This window comes from Typopeltis vanoorti, chromosome 13, assembly GCF_054136105.1.
Source record: "Typopeltis vanoorti isolate ZY-2024b chromosome 13, IOZ_Tvanoo_1.0, whole genome shotgun sequence".
In the NCBI taxonomy this organism is placed as follows: domain Eukaryota; kingdom Metazoa; phylum Arthropoda; class Arachnida; order Uropygi; family Thelyphonidae; genus Typopeltis; species Typopeltis vanoorti.
In genome coordinates, this window is record NC_143561.1 from 110,509,472 (window position 1) to 110,536,507 (window position 27,036).

The following is a 27,036-nucleotide window of genomic DNA, read 5'->3' on the forward strand; positions in this document are numbered from 1 at the left end:
ACCAACAGTGACCCACTTAAGTTTGAGAAGCTGCAGAAGAAGAAGATTAATGGTGTCAGTGTGGCGTAATATGTTCTTCCCCAGCTTAGTATGCCGTACTGTATAACAGTTTGTATTCAGGCGAAGTATAATGTTCTTAATATTGTCAGAGTTAAGAATCTCTTTAAGAAGAAGACTCGAAATAGCATAAATCTTACTTTGTTGGATACGTCTATAATATGTGGCTTCCAACTTAAGTTGCTGTCTATTTTACTCCTAGGTAGGTTATAGTATTCACATTTTCTGTCTCCATACAGTTAGAATTTTGGTTACTTTTACAGTTTCAGTTATGTAGGAATACATTGATGGAAAAATTGGTTTTATTGTTAGGTGTATTTTTAATTTTAAAAATTAAAATTTTCTTTTTCCAGCATTGAGAGTGAGTTTGTTCACATGAAAACAATTTGACACTATTTGCAAATCTGTGTCCACCATATTTTGCATTTCATTTACGGAATTTGCAGTGAATATCAATGCGGTATCATCTGCACATGTGTTTACTGTACTTGATAACTAGGTCACAGCAGTCGTTGATGTAAATTACAAATAGTACGTACTGGCCCAAACACAGAACCATAGAGAACGCCCCATTTTACCTGAACGAAATTGCTATAACGTTTATTGATTTTTACTACTTATAATCTAGACGTTAAATAACTCTTAAACCAGATGTGCACAGCTTGTAATTCCTATATTCTTCAGGTTGTTTAAATAAAATATCATGTTATACTGTGTCAAACGCTTTCCGGAGGTCTAGAAAGACTGCTAAAGTTAGTTCGTGTTGGTCTTGTGATGAATAAATCAAGTTTGTGAGGAAAGGATCTTGTTTGATATTTACGTATTCGTTGTCGTTTATTACGAATAACAGTACCCTACTGGAGTCTAAATATCTAAGGGATAGTACGTTTAGTATACTGTATTTATTACACGTTGCAGTATTCTAGTTAAGATTTGAATTACTTTATTCTGAGTCCAGACTAAAGGTTTCAGCGTAGCGCGATAGATTCCTCACCAACTTAATATACCATATTGTAGTGTGCTTTGAATCCAGGCAGAATATAATATTTTTAGCATATTTAAATTTAAGAATCTATTTAGGTAGTAAAGTCTGTTTAATGTAATCTGTACTTTATTTACGACATCGGTAATATACGGTTTCCATCTTAAATTATTATACTTTTTAATCCCAAGTAATTTATTACACTGAGTTTTTTATTTCCTCGCAGTTGCAATTTGAATTCGTCCTGCAATTCCCATCATGCAAAATTATTTGTGCAGTGAATTTTATTTTGCCTGTTGTATTTCGCAAGTTAAAATTTACATATTTAGTTTTTGAGACATTCAGACTGAGTTTGTTTGACTGGAAGAACCAATTTGTTACTTTTAAAAGTTTATATTTTAAAAAAGTATTCACTATGATTTGCATTTGTTCGGCCGTGTTTGTAGAGAAAATTAGTACTGTATCATCTGCAAAGTATTTATTTTACTGTTCAGTTTAAGATAGCAGAAGGGATGAATATAAATATTAAATAAAATTGGTCCTAAGAAAGATCCTTGCGGCACACCGCAGTCTACTGTTTTGGAGCTGCTATAACTGTTTATTTTTACAATTTGTGATCTGGAATTTAAGTAATTTTTTAACCAGTTTCGGGTACTTCGTATTCCTATGACTATTAGTTTGTTTGTTTATTAAAATTCATGTGAGAAATGCTGATAATGTTAGTTTATGTTCATCGAGTTATATATAAACTGTGTTTGTGAAGTTTAGTAAAGCATGTTCTGTGCTAAACGTTTGCTTGAACCGAAATTTGGAAAATGTTGCTTTTGTCCAAAAATTTCATGAGTCTAATTTTTACCAATTTTTCTAATATTTTCGAAAAGACCGGTAGAAAGGAAATCGGTCTGTAATTTTTCCAAGTTATTTTTGTTTTCCTTTTTTTTTTTTTTTTTAAATAGGTACAACTACGGCTTTCTTGATATCTTAATAGCATGGAAACGGCTGTCATCAGTGATAAGTTAAAAATGTACATTAGGGGTTCCATAATGTACATTTGGCATTCTTTCATAATGCTTGTGTTAATATCATCGTATCCTGAAGTTAATGTTGTTTTTAGGCTAGCTATAATAGTTTTATTCCGTTTTCACAAGTGAGGAAAAGATATAGGGAGTTATCAATTCTCCTGGAAGTGCAATTCTGAGCGGTGGTTTTGCATTTGTCAGAATGCTTTCACTGACCGTGGCAGTGAAAAGTGATTATTCCTCTGTCTCCATTTTCTCTATTCCTATCGATATCTTTAAGTATGGGGAGGGTTTGTTTGTGTACATCCTGGCCGATTAATTTATTTACGAACTTCCATTTGTTTTCTGGGATTGCCTTGGCATTTTAGGAATTCATTTCTGTATTATTCGTTTTTACTTTCTTTTAATTTATGGTGTATTAGATTTCTATAGTTCTTGAAATTGTGTTCATATTCTTGATTGTGCGAGTTATTTTTTAATCTTTTTATACACTCCACTCTAATTTTTAAGTAGTGTCTGATTTTAGTGTCTGATTTCCTCTGTAATCCAGGGTTTTGTTTCTTTCATTTTGTCTATTATTTTTACTTTAATCGAGTCTTGAATTTTATTGTTAATATTGCAAGAAATTTATGATACAAGGTATCAATATTTGTTTCCGTCGTTATCTCTTCCCAGGAGACATTGCTCAAGTTAAGTTTCAATACTCTGGAGTCAATTGTTGTGTTGTCGGAATGTTTTCGGTGCTGTACTATCTCTGTGCAGTACTTGCGAATGCAGTTTAATGCCGATTGGAAAGTGATCCCGAGAGGTTGGCGCAGAACTGCTGCTTGGATTTTGTTTCCACTTGAAGTTCTCCGGAATACATGATCTATGGCAAGTAAATCTAAATAATCTTGAGAGGATCCGCTAATCTTCAGCAAGTCAATATTCATGTCCCAAATTATGAGATTATTATCAGATTTGATGTCAGTAGTAGGGGTGTCACTTCTGACCAGATCAAGATCAAGATAAGATAAGGAAAGTGGGCGTGGCTTCCTGACGTCATTGTGAGTGACGTCATGAGTTTGGAATTTCCATGTGAGCAAGTGTGTGAATGGCTTCAGTTCTTGTGTTTTGGTTCGCGTATGGGATTATGGGGGATTTTTTCGGTTCGCCTATGGAATTATGGGTGATGGTAGAGATAAGGATTCGTGTTGTGATTGGTGGGACAGTTTAAACCAAATGCTTCCGGTGTGCGTGGCTTCATGAGTTTGGAATGTTTGGAATTTCCATGTGGGCAAGTGTGTGAATGGCTTCAGTTCTTGTGTTTTGGTTCGCGTATGGAATTATGGGAGATGGTAGAGATAAGGATTCGTGTTGTGGGTGTGTGTTGTTTTCAGATGTAGATACGTGACGTCATTTGTTATTTGTAAATAAATGTCGTCATTTGTTATTTGTAAATAAGTGACGTTGTTGTTTTGAATGGAAAGGATGATATTAGTGGATAAGAAATCGTGTCGTGATTGGTGGGACACTTCTGACCAGATCAAGATCAAGATAAGATAAGGAATCGTGACGCGAATGTTTGTTGTTATTGAGTTTGGAATTTCGCTGGGCCCCCCTTCTGTCAGAAATATCACGTGGTGTGATGATAAGATATCTTTGAATTTTCCCAGGGTGGCACACATCCGTCATTGTCGTCTATGGGAATTCTTAGAGTATGTCGTGATTAGATTTTTCTGAATAATTAATTATATACTGGTGTCACTCAAACATACGGTTTTTTTTTTTTTTATTATTTTAAATTTTTATATAGATGGTTGTACTAATTTTCCAATACATTTGGGGTATTTGTTTCCTGTTAAAGGGTGGGAATTCTTATAGTAAGTCGTGATGGCGGCAGCCTTTCGAGCTTTTCTGAATAATTAATTATATACTGATGTCACTCAACACACATACTTTTTTTTTTTTTTTTCCATACCTCATCTGTATTTTCTTCTATATACATATTCTAATCAAGTTCATATTTTATTCATAATTCATCCGGATATTTTGATTTGTCTAAAAGTAAGATAAGGAATCGTGACGCGAATGTTTGTTATGAGATGTAGATAAGTGACGTCATTTGTTAGTTGTAAATAAGTGACGTTATTGTTTTGAATGGAAAGGGAAATATATTAGTGTATAAGAAATCGTGACAAACATACAGTTTTTTTTTTTCTTCTCTAGATGGTTGTACTAATTTTCCAATACATTTTGGTTATTTCTTTCCTATTAAAGTGTGGGAATTCTTAGAGAAAGTCGTGATGGCTCTCGTGTTTCGATCTTTTCTGAATAATTAATTATATACTTAAAGTACCTGTCCTTAAACACACACACACACACACATACACATTAGACATAAAAAATCGCTAATGTGTCCATGTTGATACTCTAATATATAACCTATGATTATTCTTATGGAAAAAAAAAAAAAAAACTATTCAGTATTAGAATTACGCTTACCAAACAACATGCGATCAGTTATGTTTAAGTTAAAAAGTACTTACAGCTTTCCAGATGACTCTTCGAAATTCGATTATTCCAAAATAGTTCAATTTTATATCCACAACACAACACAAACACAAAAACCAGAAAGAATGAAATTTCTGTAAATACTGTAACCTGAAATAGTTACTTCGTCCTTTAGATTACGGAGCGTATATGGTGAGGTTTCGTCATTGCCATATCCCCCAGCGAGCGTTTTTCTTCAAAGGGGATGACATGAGTCACAACCGTAAATTGTGAATTTATTTTCCAACACTGAATATTTCTCATTAAGTCTTTTACAGTATCAAGTTCATATTTTATTCATAATTCATCCGGATATTTTGATTTGTCTAAAAGTAAGATCTTAAAGTTCAATAAATAAATAAATAAATATTACTTTCCCACACTGTTAATTTTCATTAAGCTAGTTTGTAGATAACTGAGTGACTCATTTCCGGTCAGCCAGTCATCGTTCTTTTCATAGCCGTATATAGCGCATACTTCAAAGGTAAAATATTTCCAGGGTAGTGTATTAGTCAAGCTTTCATGTGAGTAATGTTTACAATAGTGTTAGGTAGCAAAGATTTGTAAATGACCTCATGTGATCTTTGAGACGCAACTTGTTCGCATCCCTTCCTATCCTACACATATTGCACTCAAGCTTAATGTTGTGACTAAGAGTTTTCGAGGTGTTACTCTACTGATGGGTAGCAAAGGTTCGTAATTTGACCTTGTCTGATCGATGAGAACTAAATTATTCATTGTCACATGTTGTGATTATTGGTTTTCCATTGGTTCTGATTTTTCCCACACTGTTAGTTTTCATTCATTAACTTTGTTTCTAGATAACGAACAAATAAGACTTTTACTTCAATGAATCAAAAAAAAAAAAATTCTCTGGTTACTTTGTGGCATGAAATTTCACAAGGAAAAAAAAAAAAAAAAAATGTTATCTTCTTTCTTAATTTGTATAACACATCTACGACACCCAATTTGTTCATTTAATTTACACATTTTATTGAATGAAATATTATTTACAAATTGTATTTACTGAATCTAACAATACAGAAAATAAATAAATTGAAAAATACATCAAAGGTTCTTCCATGGTTGTGGAATTACCATCGTATGGTTTTGACAATGTGATTCTCATCTGAAAGTTAATTTTCATTTGGTGGTTGTTTGTTGGGAATTTATTACTGTAGTAGTAAAATTAAGGGTTGCATATTTATATTTTCGAATCCAATACGCATACTTCAGAGAATTATTAAAAGCACAGAATCTTTCGTTATGTTTCCAAAAGCATTTAAAAGTACACATTATGTTTTCACGTTTTGGGCATCCAATTTCATTTAAATCAAGAACAGGCCTCCCTATTAACTTCGTTAATGTTTTTGATTTTTCTCTTCCTTTGGCAAGTAATATATGATATTTGCATGTTGATTCTATCATCCAATCTCTTAGTTTGTCCAAAGCTAGTGAACCAATTTCCCACTTCAGCTGATGGTTATATTTTATTAACCAAGAATTCTGTTTTTTAACTCTTTCAGGTAATTCTTTCCAACTACAAGGTGATTTTGTCACTGCATATCTTACACTAAATCCATCAGAAATACAAATTTCTTTAGGAAATAAATTTGAACTGCTATTCAACAAAAATTGTACATCAATTATCCCGATGATAAGTGAAAATTCGTATTTTTCACCCACTGTCGATTTTTCATAATCGTTTTCCTTCATTCTTCTTCTTCGATTACTTCATATGACACCACAAATAAATAGTTATTTATTATTATTTCACTGATTATTAGCTCTGATCGTATACTTTATGGTAACTTTCGTTTACAAAATTCTAAACAATTAGAACTTTTCACAAAGAAACTTTCAATGAATTTGTGGCTCACCCATTATTTTTGCATAACCAAACACAAATCACAAAACAGCATCTGCAGTGGATGAACGATTACCTTAAGTCCAAACTCACTCGACTCTCTGTATTTCCTTATAGTACTGTTTACACTTACCATCCCCTACCCTGACCGTTCCTTCAAAATGAACCTTTGCGCAGATGACTCAACGACATGTTTTCACATGCTGTTGGATATACTGTTGGTGTGTTTTTATCTTACTTTGTGTAGGGAAAGGTAAAATTTGTATATGTGTTATCTGTAGAGTACTAACATTTTCTCTATGCCAAACTTTAAAGAAGTGTTAAAGTCACGTTTTGTTGGTTTAATTAGATGCTTCTCTCTTTCTCTCTCTGTAAAATAACCAAATTCTAACAGTTCGGATTTTCGATTATGTGAACGATTTGTTTTCAGATAACTCAAATAATGTCAATAGATAGCATTAGACAATTTCTAAAATAATCAATACATGGATTTTCGTTTTCAACACTTTTTTTTTTTTTTTTTCCTGTCCTGGCATTAATTTCACAGTTGTGATTTTTTTAAAATAATTAAACAGAATTGCATTAAGATATAAAGTTGTGGATTTAAATATCAAGATCTAATCAGAATAACTGAGTAAAAATTCACTGTGGAAAAACACAACAACAAAAACACATCTTTGTTCATTTAAGTTTACAAATGCACATTTTATTTTGCTGAAATACTATTTACAAGTATATTCACTGAGAAAAATTCGAAACATGTAATTACCTAAAATATTTCACAATATTTAGTTAGACTCTTAACATTTTCCAAAGAGTTCAATGAATAAAATTTTTGTTACTCACTGTTTCTTGGTTACATTACATCAAAATAGCTGGTCACGCAAAAGAATTTTTAAATCAGATACCATGGTAACCACACTTCCATACGTTTGATATTGTGTCAGTCTGGAAATGACACCATGCCTCGCTAAACATTCTGTGTATTCTTTTGTCAGCAAATATACACAAACAGTTTTTGTAAAATGTTCGTAAATGTCCCAAAATAAAGAATCTTTATCGAATTGGATAAAATCTTGAAAATCTAATTTTACCATTGATGAATTTAAATGTTGAGCGATACATTTTCCCATTAATCGGACAGATGGTAATTCAGTTTCCAAAAATAGTAAATGATTATCAATGTCGTACATTTTTGTTGAAAATCTCTCAGCTTCTTCACAACTAATAGAAAAAACCTTACTTCCATCAGCTCCTGTATCATCAAGTATTAGTTCCCCATCTTGGCATTTCAGAATATAACAATCACCGAGGTCCATTTCGTAGTCAACTCTTCTTTGCAAGTAGCCGAGGATATCAGACCACTTCCTGCGTAATTTTTCCCAAGTGGTCCGGGATAAATACATCACAATGTACGTGTCTTCTAAAATAATAATCGGTTTCCATCCTTTTAGAGCTAGGTGAAGAGTTTTGTCTCGTGCTATTTTCCTGAAGAAAGAAAATTTCAATGACTTTTGTGGCTCACCCATTATTTTACTTTACTTTACTTTCCTGGATACCAATCACCACAACACAATACGATAACTTCACAGGATGAACGAATTGTCGTAACTGCAAAGACACTTGACTCGTTTATTTTTCCTTATAGTACTGTTTACCTGACCCTTAACCCTGACCGTTCCTTCCAAAATGAAACTTTTGCGCAGATGATTCACGGACATGTTTCTACATGGTGTTGGATAAACCATGACGACAATGACGGATGTGTGTCACCCTGGGAAAATTCCAAGATATCTTATCTCAAAAACATCACCCACAATTCCATAGCCAAACAAAACATGACAACAATGTCGTTATGTGTTTGGATATTTCTGGGGAACATATGTCTCTCATACTGTGATATCACAGAGGGTGACAGATGTCTTCCCTGCAATGCTCCCCCAACCTAACCCCATCACCCTAGTCTCTCACCATCCCCTCTCCTCCAGAAGATGTCTGCTCAGCCTAGTGGATATGAGTGAGCTCATCGTTTGCGGATATCTTTTAGTGATGTCACCTCCAATTGATACTGATAACTTTTTTTGGAAAAAAAAAAAAAAATTTAAAAAACTGGTTTTTTATGATAACTTTTTAGGAAAAAAAAGTTATCAGTATCAATTGGAGGTGACATCACTAAAAGATATCCGCAAACGATGAGCTCACTCATATCCACTAGGCTGAGCAGACATCTTCTGGAGGAGAGGGGATGGTGAGAGACTAGGGTGATGGGGTTAGGTTGGGGGAGCATTGCAGGGAAGACATCTGTCACCCTCTGTGATATCACAGTATGAGAGACATATGTTCCCCAGAAATATCCAAACACATAACGACATTGTTGTCATGTTTTGTTTGGCTATGGAATTGTGGGTGATGTTTTTGAGATAAGATATCTTGGAATTTTCCCAGGGTGACACACATCCGTCATTGTCGTCATGGTTTATCCAACACCATGTAGAAACATGTCCGTGAATCATCTGCGCAAAAGTTTCATTTTGGAAGGAACGGTCAGGGTTAAGGGTCAGGTAAACAGTACTATAAGGAAAAATAAACGAGTCAAGTGTCTTTGCAGTTACGACAATTCGTTCATCCTGTGAAGTTATCGTATTGTGTTGTGGTGATTGGTATCCAGGAAAGTAAAGTAAAGTAAAATAATGGGTGAGCCACAAAAGTCATTGAAATTTTCTTTCTTCAGGAAAATAGCACGAGACAAAACTCTTCACCTAGCTCTAAAAGGATGGAAACCGATTATTATTTTAGAAGACACGTACATTGTGATGTATTTATCCCGGACCACTTGGGAAAAATTACGCAGGAAGTGGTCTGATATCCTCGGCTACTTGCAAAGAAGAGTTGACTACGAAATGGACCTCGGTGATTGTTATATTCTGAAATGCCAAGATGGGGAACTAATACTTGATGATACAGGAGCTGATGGAAGTAAGGTTTTTTCTATTAGTTGTGAAGAAGCTGAGAGATTTTCAACAAAAATGTACGACATTGATAATCATTTACTATTTTTGGAAACTGAATTACCATCTGTCCGATTAATGGGAAAATGTATCGCTCAACATTTAAATTCATCAATGGTAAAATTAGATTTTCAAGATTTTATCCAATTCGATAAAGATTCTTTATTTTGGGACATTTACGAACATTTTACAAAAACTGTTTGTGTATATTTGCTGACAAAAGAATACACAGAATGTTTAGCGAGGCATGGTGTCATTTCCAGACTGACACAATATCAAACGTATGGAAGTGTGGTTACCATGGTATCTGATTTAAAAATTCTTTTGCGTGACCAGCTATTTTGATGTAATGTAACCAAGAAACAGTGAGTAACAAAAATTTTATTCATTGAACTCTTTGGAAAATGTTAAGAGTCTAACTAAATATTGTGAAATATTTTAGGTAATTACATGTTTCGAATTTTTCTCAGTGAATATACTTGTAAATAGTATTTCAGCAAAATAAAATGTGCATTTGTAAACTTAAATGAACAAAGATGTGTTTTTGTTGTTGTGTTTTTCCACAGTGAATTTTTACTCAGTTATTCTGATTAGATCTTGATATTTAAATCCACAACTTTATATCTTAATGCAATTCTGTTTAATTATTTTAAAAAAATCACAACTGTGAAATTAATGCCAGGACAGGAAAAAAAAAAAAAAGTGTTGAAAACGAAAATCCATGTATTGATTATTTTAGAAATTGTCTAATGCTATCTATTGACATTATTTGAGTTATCTGAAAACAAATCGTTCACATAATCGAAAATCCGAACTGTTAGAATTTGGTTATTTTACAGAGAGAGAAAGAGAGAAGCATCTAATTAAACCAACAAAACGTGACTTTAACACTTCTTTAAAGTTTGGCATAGAGAAAATGTTAGTACTCTACAGATAACACATATACAAATTTTACCTTTCCCTACACAAAGTAAGATAAAAACACACCAACAGTATATCCAACAGCATGTGAAAACATGTCGTTGAGTCATCTGCGCAAAGGTTCATTTTGAAGGAACGGTCAGGGTAGGGGATGGTAAGTGTAAACAGTACTATAAGGAAATACAGAGAGTCGAGTGAGTTTGGACTTAAGGTAATCGTTCATCCACTGCAGATGCTGTTTTGTGATTTGTGTTTGGTTATGCAAAAATAATGGGTGAGCCACAAATTCATTGAAAGTTTCTTTGTGAAAAGTTCTAATTGTTTAGAATTTTGTAAACGAAAGTTACCATAAAGTATACGATCAGAGCTAATAATCAGTGAAATAATAATAAATAACTATTTATTTGTGGTGTCATATGAAGTAATCGAAGAAGAAGAATGAAGGAAAACGATTATGAAAAATCGACAGTGGGTGAAAAATACGAATTTTCACTTATCATCGGGATAATTGATGTACAATTTTTGTTGAATAGCAGTTCAAATTTATTTCCTAAAGAAATTTGTATTTCTGATGGATTTAGTGTAAGATATGCAGTGACAAAATCACCTTGTAGTTGGAAAGAATTACCTGAAAGAGTTAAAAAACAGAATTCTTGGTTAATAAAATATAACCATCAGCTGAAGTGGGAAATTGGTTCACTAGCTTTGGACAAACTAAGAGATTGGATGATAGAATCAACATGCAAATATCATATATTACTTGCCAAAGGAAGAGAAAAATCAAAAACATTAACGAAGTTAATAGGGAGGCCTGTTCTTGATTTAAATGAAATTGGATGCCCAAAACGTGAAAACATAATGTGTACTTTTAAATGCTTTTGGAAACATAACGAAAGATTCTGTGCTTTTAATAATTCTCTGAAGTATGCGTATTGGATTCGAAAATATAAATATGCAACCCTTAATTTTACTACTACAGTAATAAATTCCCAACAAACAACCACCAAATGAAAATTAACTTTCAGATGAGAATCACATTGTCAAAACCATACGATGGTAATTCCACAACCATGGAAGAACCTTTGATGTATTTTTCAATTTATTTATTTTCTGTATTGTTAGATTCAGTAAATACAATTTGTAAATAATATTTCATTCAATAAAATGTGTAAATTAAATGAACAAATTGGGTGTCGTAGATGTGTTATACAAATTAAGAAAGAAGATAACATTTTTTTTTTTTTTTTTTCCTTGTGAAATTTCATGCCACAAAGTAACCAGAGAATTTTTTTTTTTTTGATTCATTGAAGTAAAAGTCTTATTTGTTCGTTATCTAGAAACAAAGTTAATGAATGAAAACTAACAGTGTGGGAAAAATCAGAACCAATGGAAAACCAATAATCACAACATGTGACAATGAATAATTTAGTTCTCATCGATCAGACAAGGTCAAATTACGAACCTTTGCTACCCATCAGTAGAGTAACACCTCGAAAACTCTTAGTCACAACATTAAGCTTGAGTGCAATATGTGTAGGATAGGAAGGGATGCGAACAAGTTGCGTCTCAAAGATCACATGAGGTCATTTACAAATCTTTGCTACCTAACACTATTGTAAACATTACTCACATGAAAGCTTGACTAATACACTACCCTGGAAATATTTTACCTTTGAAGTATGCGCTATATACGGCTATGAAAAGAACGATGACTGGCTGACCGGAAATGAGTCACTCAGTTATCTACAAACTAGCTTAATGAAAATTAACAGTGTGGGAAAGTAATATTTATTTATTTATTTATTGAACTTTAAGATCTTACTTTTAGACAAATCAAAATATCCGGATGAATTATGAATAAAATATGAACTTGATACTGTAAAAGACTTAATGAGAAATATTCAGTGTTGGAAAATAAATTCACAATTTACGGTTGTGACTCATGTCATCCCCTTTGAAGAAAAACGCTCGCTGGGGGATATGGCAATGACGAAACCTCACCATATACGCTCCGTAATCTAAAGGACGAAGTAACTATTTCAGGTTACAGTATTTACAGAAATTTCATTCTTTCTGGTTTTTGTGTTTGTGTTGTGTTGTGGATATAAAATTGAACTATTTTGGAATAATCGAATTTCGAAGAGTCATCTGGAAAGCTGTAAGTACTTTTTAACTTAAACATAACTGATCGCATGTTGTTTGGTAAGCGTAATTCTAATACTGAATAGTTTTTTTTTTTTTTTTCCATAAGAATAATCATAGGTTATATATTAGAGTATCAACATGGACACATTAGCGATTTTTTATGTCTAATGTGTATGTGTGTGTGTGTGTGTGTTTAAGGACAGGTACTTTAAGTATATAATTAATTATTCAGAAAAGATCGAAACACGAGAGCCATCACGACTTTCTCTAAGAATTCCCACACTTTAATAGGAAAGAAATAACCAAAATGTATTGGAAAATTAGTACAACCATCTAGAGAAGAAAAAAAAAAACTGTATGTTTGTCACGATTTCTTATACACTAATATATTTCCCTTTCCATTCAAAACAATAACGTCACTTATTTACAACTAACAAATGACGTCACTTATCTACATCTCATAACAAACATTCGCGTCACGATTCCTTATCTTACTTTTAGACAAATCAAAATATCCGGATGAATTATGAATAAAATATGAACTTGATTAGAATATGTATATAGAAGAAAATACAGATGAGGTATGGAAAAAAAAAAAAAAAAAAGTATGTGTGTTGAGTGACATCAGTATATAATTAATTATTCAGAAAAGCTCGAAAGGCTGCCGCCATCACGACTTACTATAAGAATTCCCACCCTTTAACAGGAAACAAATACCCCAAATGTATTGGAAAATTAGTACAACCATCTATATAAAAATTTAAAAAAAAAAAAAAAAAAAAAAACCGTATGTTTGAGTGACACCAGTATATAATTAATTATTCAGAAAAATCTAATCACGACATACTCTAAGAATTCCCATAGACGACAATGACGGATGTGTGCCACCCTGGGAAAATTCAAAGATATCTTATCATCACACCACGTGATATTTCTGACAGAAGGGGGGCCCAGCGAAATTCCAAACTCAATAACAACAAACATTCGCGTCACGATTCCTTATCTTATCTTGATCTTGATCTGGTCAGAAGTGTCCCACCAATCACGACACGATTTCTTATCCACTAATATCATCCTTTCCATTCAAAACAACAACGTCACTTATTTACAAATAACAAATGACGACATTTATTTACAAATAACAAATGACGTCACGTATCTACATCTGAAAACAACACACACCCACAACACGAATCCTTATCTCTACCATCTCCCATAATTCCATACGCGAACCAAAACACAAGAACTGAAGCCATTCACACACTTGCCCACATGGAAATTCCAAACATTCCAAACTCATGAAGCCACGCACACCGGAAGCATTTGGTTTAAACTGTCCCACCAATCACAACACGAATCCTTATCTCTACCATCACCCATAATTCCATAGGCGAACCGAAAAAATCCCCCATAATCCCATACGCGAACCAAAACACAAGAACTGAAGCCATTCACACACTTGCTCACATGGAAATTCCAAACTCATGACGTCACTCACAATGACGTCAGGAAGCCACGCCCACTTTCCTTATCTTATCTTGATCTTGATCTGGTCAGAAGTGACACCCCTACTACTGATGTCGTCTAGATTACTCTCGAGTTCTTTTATAAACTTGAGCTCTGTGTGTGTAGCAATCAGACCTACATACAACCTTTATATATATATATATATATATATATATACACACAGTCGGGTCTCTTTTTATGCGGTAGATACGTTCCACAGAAAATCGCATAAAAAAGGCCTAACTTACGTTGAAAAATTAGGGATTCGTTCCATAATTTTCTAAAACCGCATAAAACCGAATTAAAATAAACCTAAAATCGCATAAAAATAGTTTATGAAAATTCAGGAAAATAAGAATGCCTAAGTTTGTTTTAAAGCTTTATTCATTTAATTTTATTGAAAAGTAACATTTTTTTTTTTTTTGTCATCAGAATTATCATTGCTATTAGATAATATTCGGCAACGTTTGCGAACTGGTGCAAAATCACTTTCATCACCAGAAGAGATAGTCAGTCATCAGATCTGTATGGTAAAGGCAATGGTTCTTCACAAACAGAATTAGCTTTACCCTCGTTCTGCTGATTTTTTTCTTCTGACAATCTAATCGGTGATTAAACTTTGCAATGATGATTTTACTAATTTTTTTATACAGCTCGCGATATCCAGACATTCAGTTCTTCAGCTCACGTTGGAATTTAAAGGCTCGTTCAGAATTTGTGTCATTAACAAGAAATGATTTTCCAATTTATCGCACAGTTCAAGACCTTCTCAAATTATATTTGCAGATTATATTTTATTTCCGAATTATATTTTATTTCAGAATTATATTTTTCTTCCAATGATTCATTTTCTAGTTTATCCAATATAAATTGAAAAGTGTGCTTAACGTAATATTTTTTAAAAGTAGCAATTATGCCTCGATCTAATGGCTGAATAATGCTTGTTGTATTGTGTGGAAAAAAACACTACCTGCACATTTGGGTGTTCTAAATGCCGGTGACTTGGTACATTGTCAACAATTAATAAAACTTTTAAAATCGAGAGTTTTTTTGCTTCATATAAGTTTCCACTTCTGGTACAAAGCAATCATTGAACCATTCAGTAAATACAGCAGTTGTTATCCAGGCCTTTGTATAAGCCACCCAATGTACCATAGCTGTTTTAGATCTTTGCCTTTTAGAGCACGTGGTCTTAGAAATCGATTTATTAGGAGGGGTTTCAACATTCGATTTCCCGATGCATTGCTACAAAGTAACAACCTTACTCGATCTTTGTTTGCTTTAAACACAGTTGCTTGTTTCTCAGACTTTGCGATGTTAAGTTCGACTAGGCATTTTCTTCCAAAATAATCCTGTTTCGTCAGCGTTAAACACTTGATCGGGATAATATCTGCCATCTTCAATAATTTTGGCTAACTTCTCTTGAAAATTTTTGGCTGCTTCTTCATCTGCTGCTGCAACCTCTACTGTAATCTTCACATTATGAAGTGCATTCCTTTTTAAAAACCCGGTTAGCCATCCTTTGCTAGGTGAAAATTTTTATCAGCCTTGGAAGCATAAGTTGACGGCTCCAATTGCTTCATCTGTTCATAAAACCGAAGAGCTTTTTCTTTAATTAAATAACCACTTATAGGAATTCTCCTTTGAGTTAATTCTTCAACCCAAATTACGAGCGCTCGTAATTTGGGTTGAAGAATTTTCTAATAAAGCATCTCTTGAGTACGATGATAATTTGGCACTTAGTTTTGTGCCAGAAATGACAGATTTTCTCATTGCGACTTCATTCTTTTTAATTGCTCTTATAGTAGATTCGCCTAAATTAAAATGCTTACCAATCACCGTACATCCCTCTCCTTTTGCTAAGCGATCTAAAATTGCAATTTTCATTTCCAAAGAAATTGCTTTTCTTTGGCTTTTTTTTTCTCCATTGGGCCAAATTAAATCTTTAAAATAACAATAAGCAAAATTTAGACTTTCGATAATAAAAAGACAAACACTTACATGCAAAATTAAACTTCACGAACGCTCACTGCTTACACGTTATCACGTTACACCAGAATGTGCTGCAAACACGCTGTTCATTATGTACAACGGCGATGAACGAATTGGTCAACAATACACGGAATCACGTGCTTTATAGGTAAAAATTTCCAACTCTTATACAAGCAAAATAGTTATCACTTTAAAAACTACAATGATCATAAAAGAGAAGTTAATTTTCCGCCGCGTAATAATAAACAATTCATCCCACAATACGGATTGATTACCCCAGGTTTTCCCAAACTGTTTTCCGCGGAAGGTGAATAAGTGTTCCGCGAGAAGTTCTCCTGGAATTTGTCATTTTAGTTTTCTAAGCATTGTTCATGAATAAATATGTCATAGTGGAAATATTCTGAGGAGAATAACATTCGTGAATATGTCAAAAGTTCAGGCCCAGAACGTCTAAATAACATCTGTGTAACAAATGTTAGTGATCAAGCGGTGTATTCATAAACGTTTAAGTATTCATGAATTATCGTTAATTTTCACACATCGAAACCTTTCAACATTCAGAAAAGAGAATACCGCCGTTTATGACCGGTCATAAAAATGGCATGCAAGCCGATTACAACAATGGGCGGCATGTCCTCTGTTCTCAAAAGTGAACGAAATAACATCTGTGCTGCAAATGTTAGTGATCAATCAGCAAGGAAGTACTATATAAAGAAAATTTTTCCACTGAAATTGAAGATGAAGGTAGTCTGTATCCGGTTCTCAGATCTAGTAATACGGGATACTTTCTTCACAAAATCGTATTGTAGGGTGAACGTGCTTGTTTCGAAACCGCACCGCAGTGCCGTGATTTTTTAAAAGTAATAGGCCTACAGATATAAATTTTAATATGAGACAAGGGACTTTGTTTAATTTTGGTGTTAAGATTAAGAAATCTCTTATTGAAGGTGTTTGTGACGGAACAGATAGCGAGTCATCCACCTCCAGCCTACAAAGATCTCCAGGGTGTACAAAAGGAGGGGAAAACTACCAGCACACAGGAGAAAAAGTTGCATTCACTCGTAAGTACTTATAATAATATTATAAATATATTTGGTGATCAGAATGGAATATGTCAATGAAAATCAGCACAAATTAATTTAATGATGTTTATGTTTAATTAATTAAACATAGACGATGTCCCCCCTCCCCCAAGAACCCTGATCTCAACTCTGTTGAACATTTGAACCCTATTGATAGATGAACTAGTATGTCGGGTGAGATTAAGGAACGTCCTCTCCACAACAGTCCAGGAGTTCATTACATGCCTACAGGAAGAATTCTCCAAAATTCTCGTTGATCGCTGTTCTACACTTGTGGAAAGTATATCCCGTAGGGTTGCCGCAGCGAAAGGATGTCCCACATCTTATTAAGGTGATCGCTTACTTCTTTGACTTCTTTCCAAGCAGTGTATTATACTTATATTACAAATCATAGTTATATTTTCATTTTTACATGTATCTGAAGTTTTTTGGATTTCTTAAGTTTTCTTTAACATTATTTTCGAATCCGATTTAAAACTGAAATGGCGGCATTAATCGACTCACTTAACACTTTCTCTCGCTGTATATGCTTGCCTTTTTGAGGTTGTCTGTTGTAATGATATGGATAAGGCTCTTATTGTCCTGAAAAACATTAGTCTCTTTCAGAGCTTCCTACTTATCTTAATTTATTTGAAATTTTTTATTGATGATGCATGACGGTATTGACTGCATTGCACGCAATTATCGGATTACTCCTTTCTCAAGGTAAAACCAACAGAAAATAAAAAGGTTACTTGCTAAACAGGAAATGCTAGCAAATTACAAAGTTTGCTTCTTAATTTCTCCGGGATTGAATAAAATGGGTGCATCCGTGTTCACATCCTTTTTTTTGAATTGAGGATTGGACAATAGCTTTCCAGGGATATCATTCAGAGAATGCTATTCTTGGACGTTTTCATGCATATAAACTAGATGAATTAAAATTCTTTGTCATTCATGTTAAGGGGGAGGAAAAATAACCTACCAAGCGGAAATTAGTCCTTTAAGTCTGAAAAAGTATTCGCTAGTATGAATGCGGTGGATATAATACTGCTTGATCTTGAAAATGGATGCGGTACCCGTTAAGTTTTGGTCACACATGGTTATTTCAAATCTACCTAGCTCATGATATTAGCTTATTGCTACACAAAGAAATTATCACGCTTTGGTACAGTTTTGGAGGAGTAATCAGCTTTGTATGGCTAAAAGAATGGTAACTGGTTTCTCCCAGCAGTTTATAAAAAATAACCTTGGATTAGAAAAGCTACTGCATTATTATTATTATTTTTTTCATAGCCAGCGAACCATGCTCACTAAGAATGAAAATGAAGAATATTCACAATATTTATGGATGAATTCTATGCATAAAAAGAGGACGGAGTTATCAACGGCTAAAAGAATCTCGTTCCTTGCCAAACATGCTCCTCGCTGTCCTTGATAGCAGGGGCAATGACCATGTGGACATCCCTCTACCCACGGCAGTAATAGGAACTGCCGGAGTACGCGGAAGTAGGTCACGGAACCGCGCCACTCGAACTTGCCATGTTTTTACATCTGCGCATTCAAATAGATATTTTAAATATTTGGAAATCATATGACCTGAAGTTGACTACTTTTTAGTCTTGGAAATGAAATAAAATTAAAAATGAATTCTGATTCGGTTTGTCCACTCAGCTAGAACACGTTCAAGCGCCGATATTTATATTAAACCAAGGATAAGAAAAATATAATTTTTATGATAATTTAACTGATTAAGACACATTACTCCCTCTCTGGAGAGAAGGTGCTGCATGAAGGTCTAATCGATTGCAACTGCTAATGTTTCTCGCATTATAGAAATAGAAACAAATCACATATTATTGGCGCAGGGAAACATCAAACTTCCCGCTACAGAGAAGCAGTTCTTTATCACGCCAAAGATTGTCGCTGTAGTCAAGAACAAAAAAAGTTGTTCCCGAAGAAAAGTTGCAACAACCCTTAAGGCAAGGGCCAATTTTTGACCTACGAGATATCCCAGTCTTATTGCAATATCAATAAAAATAAAGTGAACTGAAAAAAAAAAAAAAAAAGGAAAGAAACATACAAGTCATCACATCAGTGAATGTGGATACAAGATGTGTTATGAAAGGATATTTTTTGTTAATAGAAGTGCACACGCGCACGTTTGTTCTTTATCTTTGTAGTGGGGATAAAATCTTGCCTGTTAAATGGTATTCATTTGCTTGCTATCCCTAAACTAATTTTAGCGAAAGGAAGTACATGCAGTGTTTTGACCAATGTCAAATTGATCCAAGCAAGTGGCAAGTTCTCTAATGCAAGTTTAATTAAAAATCTCTAATGAAGATTTAGTACTTTATGAAGTCTAAAGAATGTAATCAAGAGCTAGTCACTGCAATGTTTTATCCGTATTGTCAATAGAATATAATTTGCAGTAGGTTGTACAAATGCAATAAATAAAAATTCTTCCGTACCATCCTTGGTCTTACACTGTCATTCAATAGTCTAATTAACACTCACCTACGTAAGTAGGTGAGTATTAATTAGACTATTGAATGACACAAATGTACAATGGCTATATGAACAAAGAATTAACCAATATCTAGATAAAATAAAACAAAATGAAGAAATAGAAATAGAATGGCTTAATATAAAAAACGATAGTAAATGCAGCAGCAAATGAAAGCTTAGGAAAGACCAAAAAATTCAATAAAAGAAAAAAAAACTGAAGATCTGGGATGATACAACCAAAGAAATAATCAAAATGAAAAAAGAAGCCTATCACAAATGGTTAAGCAGTAAGAGATTAAGAGATGAAATAGAATATAAAAGAATAAGAGCCATAGCTAAAAGAGAATTCAAAAAAAGACATAGAGAATAATGGAACAAATTTGTTTCTAATTTAGAACATGATTTATATAAAATAAGACCCAATATATATAAGATTTTGAAACACTTAAATGCAGATACCAAAGAAAACATAAAATTAAACACCGAATTGAAATTAGAAGAATTTCTAAATTACTACACAGAACTGTGGACAGACAAATATTTTAAAAAAGACAACTGGCAAACAATTAACGAAAATGAAAAGGATGTAACTGAAGAAGAATTAGAAATCAGCCTGAAAGAAACAAGAAACGGAAAATCACCTGGAGAAGATAAGCTAGGTTCAGAACTATATAAATACGCAGGAACAAGATTCAAAGAAAGACTCTTATTATTTTTAAATAAAATGCATTCAACTGGTTACCCCCCCCCCCACCAATAGAATGGAAAAAAGCAATTATGATTCCTATCTTTAAAAAAGGTAGTAGAGATGATCCTAAAAACTGTAGAGGTATAAGTATACTAAATTCCTGTTACAAAATATATAGCAGAATTTTAAATAGCAAACTAATGAAATATTCCGAAAACTTTATTTTAGAAGTACAGAATGGATTTAGAAAAGGACGATCATGTATAGACCCAGCCTTTTGTCTAAAATTAATAATAGAGAAAAGAAGAGAATACAATTTAGAAACACAAATTGCATTTTTTGACTTTGAAAAAACATTCAACAAAGTTAAAAGGAACATCTTACTTAACATATTAAAAGAAAGACAAATAATAAATAATATCCTAAAAGCTATAATAAGTATATATGAAAATAATCAAATACAAATAAGATTAAATCACGAGCTATCATATACGAGAGAGAGATAAACGAAGGGGTCCGACAGGGATGTCCTCTCTCAGCAACTCTTTTTAATATCTACTTAAATGAAATAATAATAAAATAGAATAAAAATTTACATCAAGAAATTAAACTTTCTTCTACAGTGAACTTAAACTCTCTTCTTTTTTGCCGACGACCAAATAATAATTACAAATTCTGAAGATAACTTACAGAAAGCTATTTTAGATCTAAATGAGATAGCGAAAGATTATGGTGTGATAATATCAAGAAAAAAAAATCAAAACTATGGCCTTTAAAGGACAAGATCCAGCAAGAACTAAAATAGTAATAGATAACAAGATCTTAGAATAGGTGAATTCATTTAACTACCTAGGATGTATGATCACATATGAAAATGAAAACGATATAAACGTAAAAATTGCAAAATATTTAAAAATAACAAGTGTAATTAACTCTATATTTAAACCAAACCTAGTTCAAAAACAAAACAGGCTAAACGTATACAATACATTAGCCCTACCAGTCTTAATGTATGGAAGCGAAATCTGGACAATAAAACAAAAAGACAAAGATTAACAACAGCAGAGAAGTTTATGAGAAAAACTGCAACGTATACTCTATTTGATCACAAAAGAAATGAAAATATTATGAAAGAATTAAACCAAGAACCAGTAATAGAAAAAATTAAGAAATATAAACATAAATGGATGGAACACGTTCGAAGAATGAAAACAGAAAGATTACCAAAACAAGCCTTAAAGTACAAGCCATTAGGAAAAAGAAAACCAGGACGTCCTCTTGAACGATTCAACGATGACTTCTAAGGCCATAGTAGGCCTAAATCCTTGATACGCATGATGATGATGACCTACTTACGTAGGCGGAGGGTCTTCCTCCTTTGCTGTTTGGAAGTTGAGTGCAGTTCTGCTCAGGTGACAGACGAGAATATTACAGACAACTGATGCCAACTCATGTTCCCAGTACTATTTTTCCGAGTTGCATGGTTAAAAATCCAATTTTTTTTTTTTAATAAGAAAACACTATTTACGTGAGCCAAAGATCGACTAATCGGAAGAACTGGAAAGGATCTTCCAAGGATTAGGATCGAACTTCTGTCTTTCTTCACAGCATATCTGGTACTACGGGGCTACAAAGATATCCCATGGTCCCATAAGAACAAAAGATTTCTCATGCATAAACAGAGTCCCCCTCTCCCCTATTTTTAAATATCAGTTGGCTGACTGAATTGGTGTTTGTTGCCATAGTAACGACATATTCTGCGTGCGTTTGCCAGGAGAGAGAGAGAGAGAGAGAGAGAGAGAGAGAGAGAGAGAGTATATTTTATCGATGTCGTTATTTATAATATTATGAAACAAAGAATATCTCAGTAGGCCAAAACTCTTAATTATGATAAGATTTGTTATGAAGGAAATGTATACACGTAAGAGATGCTTGTGGAATGCTAGGGTATAACAGGATCCCATTTATGAAATTATATATATATATATATATATATACAGGGTGTTCGGGATAAATTTGACATATTTATAATTAATTATATTTTTCCGTAAGTTACATGTATTAACACACACTTCTCTTCATTTAAAAGTTTGGACCCTTCTTCATTCATATACAAGATGTCAGAAAGGATGGATAGCTGGAACCCACCTGAATCATGGAAGAGAATAACTTGTATCATGATGATTCGTGCCCGCCATCAAAATAAGGATATTACGACTGCTGCCCAATGCTCCCTGAATACAGTAAAAACAATCAGGCATGAACTAGAGACTTGCAATGGTGACTACGAGGATGTAGCAAGAAGAAAGATCCCTAGCAGACGATCTGATTGCGTTCGTACAGCAGAATTCCTCGCAAATCTGCAGGAACAGGTGTTGAAGAACCCTGGCATTGGAATTCGGGCTTTGTTCGTGGAGTTGCTAACTGTAGTCAAGCCCTGGATAACAAGGGTAGCCAATGGTAGGCCGTATGTATGGCAGCAGGATTCGGCCCCTTGCCACACCTCTGGGAAAAGTCAAAAATAGTTGTCTGAAAATTTCTACGACTTCACCAGTCCAAATGTTTGGCCTCCAAACTCCCCAGACCTTAACCCCATGGATTATTTTGTATGGGGCGCAGTTGAAAAAGACACCAATCGCACTTCCAGTAATACAAAAGCCCAGTTAATGGATAAAATTAAAACAGTTTTTGCGGCCCTTCCCAGGGAGACTGTAGCATCAGCTTGTTCGAGGTTCCGAAGCAGAATTGAAGCTGTGATCGATGCTAATGGTGGTTATTTTGAGTAAATCTTGTTGATAGTATTGTAATTAACTCTGCCTGTAATGTTTTTTTGTCAATTCATTAAATTTAATAGATACAAAGAAGATTTTCTTTTTCCTTACGAAACTGTCAAATTTATCCCGAACACCCTGTATATATATATATATATATATATATGTAGAAAGTATTTTACCTTGGGTATAATAAATGTTAAAAAATACCAAGCAATTTTAAACCTGGTTTTACTCCATTTCCCAAGTAAGCAAACAGACAAACAAGTCATGTTTGCTCCTGCAAGTGATGCAAGTCTAGCTGATCCTACAGGTAGTGCAAGACCAAGGTAACTCGTGGTAAAAGTGGCATAAGCTCTGATCACTAATCTTAATATTTACCCTTAATGCCAAAACACATCTCCAAGAAGGGGATATATGATGTTTTGTATTAAAGGTAAGGGGGCCACTAACCAGGTTTAAAATTGCTTGGTATTTTTTAACATTTATTATACCCAAGGTAAAATACTTCCTACATTTATATCTCCTCCTGAGATTTTTATTTAATAAGGTTAAAACACTTTATGATAACTTGTGCTGGTAAAATACTTATAAGCTCTGTATTACTAAAATCTTGGTATTTCTAGCCTGGCTCCCACTGATGGGGGCTGGCCTTGAGAGGCTCTGCTTGGATAGGTTTTTGCCTGTCTCTGAGTAGGGCCACCGCTGAGATTATGACTCTGGCTGGTGGTGGAGTGAGCCTGCCACTGAGTAGAGCCAACGCTGAGAAGTTCTTATCGGTGACAGAGTGAGTCTGTCACTGGGTGGAACAACGCTGAGTTGGACGGTCTTTCGGCCACTATGAAGTGGTCTAGGGATCGTCCTAATTTTTAGAGAGGTCTTTACTTAAATACACCTCAATAAAGGTTGAAACCAGTCTGGGTAGTGGCCCCCTTGCCTTTAATACAAAACATCATACATCACCTTCTTGGAGATGTGTTTTGGCATTAAGGGTAAATATTAAGATTAGTGATAAGAGCTTATGCCACTTTTACCACGAGTTGCCTTGGTCTTGCACTGCCTGTAGGATCAGCTAGACTTGCATCACTTGCAGGCGCAAACTTGACTTGTTTGTCTGTTTGCTTACTTGGGAAACGGAGTAAAACCAGGTTTAAAATTGCTTGGTATTTTTTAACATTTATTATACCCAAGGTAAAATACTTTCTACATTTATATCTCCTCCTGAGATATATATATATATATAAATACAGCAGCCAATAACGAGCAGGATCGCTTCTATCTGGAAAACTGATTCTACACTGCGTGAAAACAGTCGAAAAGTTGTCGCAGTTCACTCACTTGAATTCGAGACAACTCTTCAAACCAGTGCATCCAAGCAGCGAAAAACTGAACGCACACATTTGATCCAGTTCTCACGAGGTCGACGTCACATTTGTCCTGATGGGAAGACCAGAATTCAAATTTTCTTTGGTTGCGAGATACTTTTATAAGGAGCTTGAGCATCCACTGAAGGCGAGTTAGCTGTAGGATGCCATCTTTAGAAATTTACAGCTTCTTACCCCTTCCTTAATTTCGTATACTCCAGTCCTTTAGAACATTCTTTCCCATACTATTTTTCAAAATAAATGCAATGCTTAACATCTCAAGAAACTCGTGAACAGATTCCGTTTTTCTTTCTAATCATCCCGCACCCCCAGGACTGTCATGTTATAGGTCTTGAGATCTATCATCTGTGTGGGGTTGATATATAAACTTACGTGTCTTTTTTGGATTAACTAAGTAGGTGGCTCATGCAAGTACTTGGACAAAAAGTGGATGAGATGTATCTCGCACAGAATCTACTACTTGAAACAAATGTGTATCAAGAAAATTTATGTGCACCTTGTGATTCTTGGGTTTGTACTTTATTGCAATACGGAATAGTTGGTGTTTTACCACAGAAAAAAAATCGACAAAAACATCTCTGCATTTTCAAGAATTATGCTGAGGATGGTCCCGCTTTTAGACTCGGACACACACACACACACACACACACACACACACACACACACACACACACACACACACACACACACACACACACACACACACACACACACACACACACACACACACAAAAAAACATTTTTAATTAAAGGATAAAAAATAAAATACTCAGAATCAGTTTTATGGAAAAATAAACTACTATAGAATAAATATGTGATCATTTATGTGTGTCTTTATTTTATTACTCTCCCAAACATCGCTGGCCCATCAAAAAAAAAAAAAAAAAAAAAAAAAAAAAAACATGCATAATAATAACACCCAGTCATCTTTGATATTTTTCCGAATTTCAGTCATATAAAAACCATAGCTATACAAAATTTTTCAATTTGTATTGTTATGAAGGCATATTTGTCTAGGTAGGGGGATAGAACTTATTTTATTTAACAGTTTGCTTTATAACTTTTGTTGATTTATAACTTTTAAATATTTGACATGTGGCCTCTTTTATCCGGCCTGCAAATGTAGGGGGAGGGACGAACATATAGCTCAACGATTTCTGGTTTAGGTATATTTTAGATAATATTCACTCATTTTATGGTAATACACGGCCTTGCATAGAATATCGGATACTACTTTCAAAACTAGACGGTTAGACCGTACGTTTTTTTTTTTTTTTTACTTATTTATTATTGGTCGTGAAGTATAACACCTCCAACTATGAGATGCACACGGAAAATACATGGAGGCCATTCAAAGGTAATTTTCAAATACAAAAAATCCATCTTTGCCGGAATCACTGGTCTTGGCACCTGCGTGTACATCAGCCGAAACTCGTATATATCACAATACATTATTCTGGCCAACAGAAAACAGATGCCATACTGTCATTTATGTACGCAGTGGTGTCTCATTTGACATGACCCGTTTAAAGTACACGTAGTGCAATATTTTTATTTTTATTCTTTTCACTCTAAATACCCACCTGGTTTTTTATTTTCTTTGCGATACTGAATGATTTTTCATCAACACCTGAGGCGATTTACCCCCGCCAATTGACAGATAATATGATGAAAAATGTACTGATACCAATTTACAGAACTCCCAGGCTCGCGTCGACCAATCGCGAGCTTTCTTACTTTGCAGAACGTAATGGAGCGTTGTGACTCACGTGCGACTATTTGTTGTGCGAATGCCTCGTGTCTACGTTACCCCTAGCATGCGCTTATTGTTACCAGGTTTCTAGGAAAGTATTGCCTTTTGGATTTCCAGTGGATGAGCTGTTAAAGTTGTGTGTTTCACATGGATTTGTTGACATACTACGACTAGTGTGCAGTGTCGTGATCAATAAACGTGGAGGGTGAATAACCGTTCGTTGCAGTTCTATCGACTTGTTCCACTATCCTTTTCATCTATTATCGAACGTAAGATATTACATTCGTTTTCGCTACAGTTGAAATCGATTGCATTTGAAGCTTTTTATTAAATCGGAGTTAATAATATTGATAATTTCTAGAAATAGAAAAAAAAAAACACATCTTATAACTTAAAAATAGTTGCTAGATTACTTAGTTGTTATTTTTCTCGTTACCTTGCCAAGGGCAAAAACATTGCTAGTACATTTTTTTCCCCGTGTGGCAGACGAAATGGCGATTGTAGCGACCTCTACTAGATGTTGCAAAGTAGAAGTTGCACGTGTGGTTTTTTAATGATGTAATTTATTAGTCGTAAAGCAACAAGTAAAAGTAATTGATTTATTGTAAACGTTTGATTTATTGTTAAAAAGAGTTTTTGCAGAGGCTTGAGGTCCTTTTGCGGTATAAGAAAAATAAATAAACATATCTAATAAACATATTTGCGTCACTTTGTTTCTCGAGTCAGGATCCTGCAACAGTAGCGTTGCTGGTATCACCATTGCGCTGTAAAGAAATAAGTGCTTTCCATTCCACCACCTCCTCTCCATTTGTGTGTGCAATAATTCTGCATGCGAGTTAAA

At 34.1% G+C, this 27,036-nt stretch overlaps 1 protein-coding gene across 3 annotated transcripts in view; it reads left to right on the plus strand.

The window, feature by feature from the left end:
* LOC150100469 (5'-AMP-activated protein kinase subunit gamma-1-like) overlaps nt 1-27,036 on the plus strand; it is an 855,293-nt gene that overhangs the window by 52,646 nt on the left and 775,611 nt on the right. The window contains exon 1 of one of the 3 annotated variants that reach the window (XM_090402491.1): nt 26,115-26,464. The exons of the other annotated variants lie outside the window; for them this stretch is intronic. The gene's annotated coding sequence lies outside the window, so the exon portion shown is untranslated. Of the gene's footprint in view, nt 1-26,114; nt 26,465-27,036 lie in introns of those variants that run through there. 3 annotated transcript variants of the gene reach the window in all.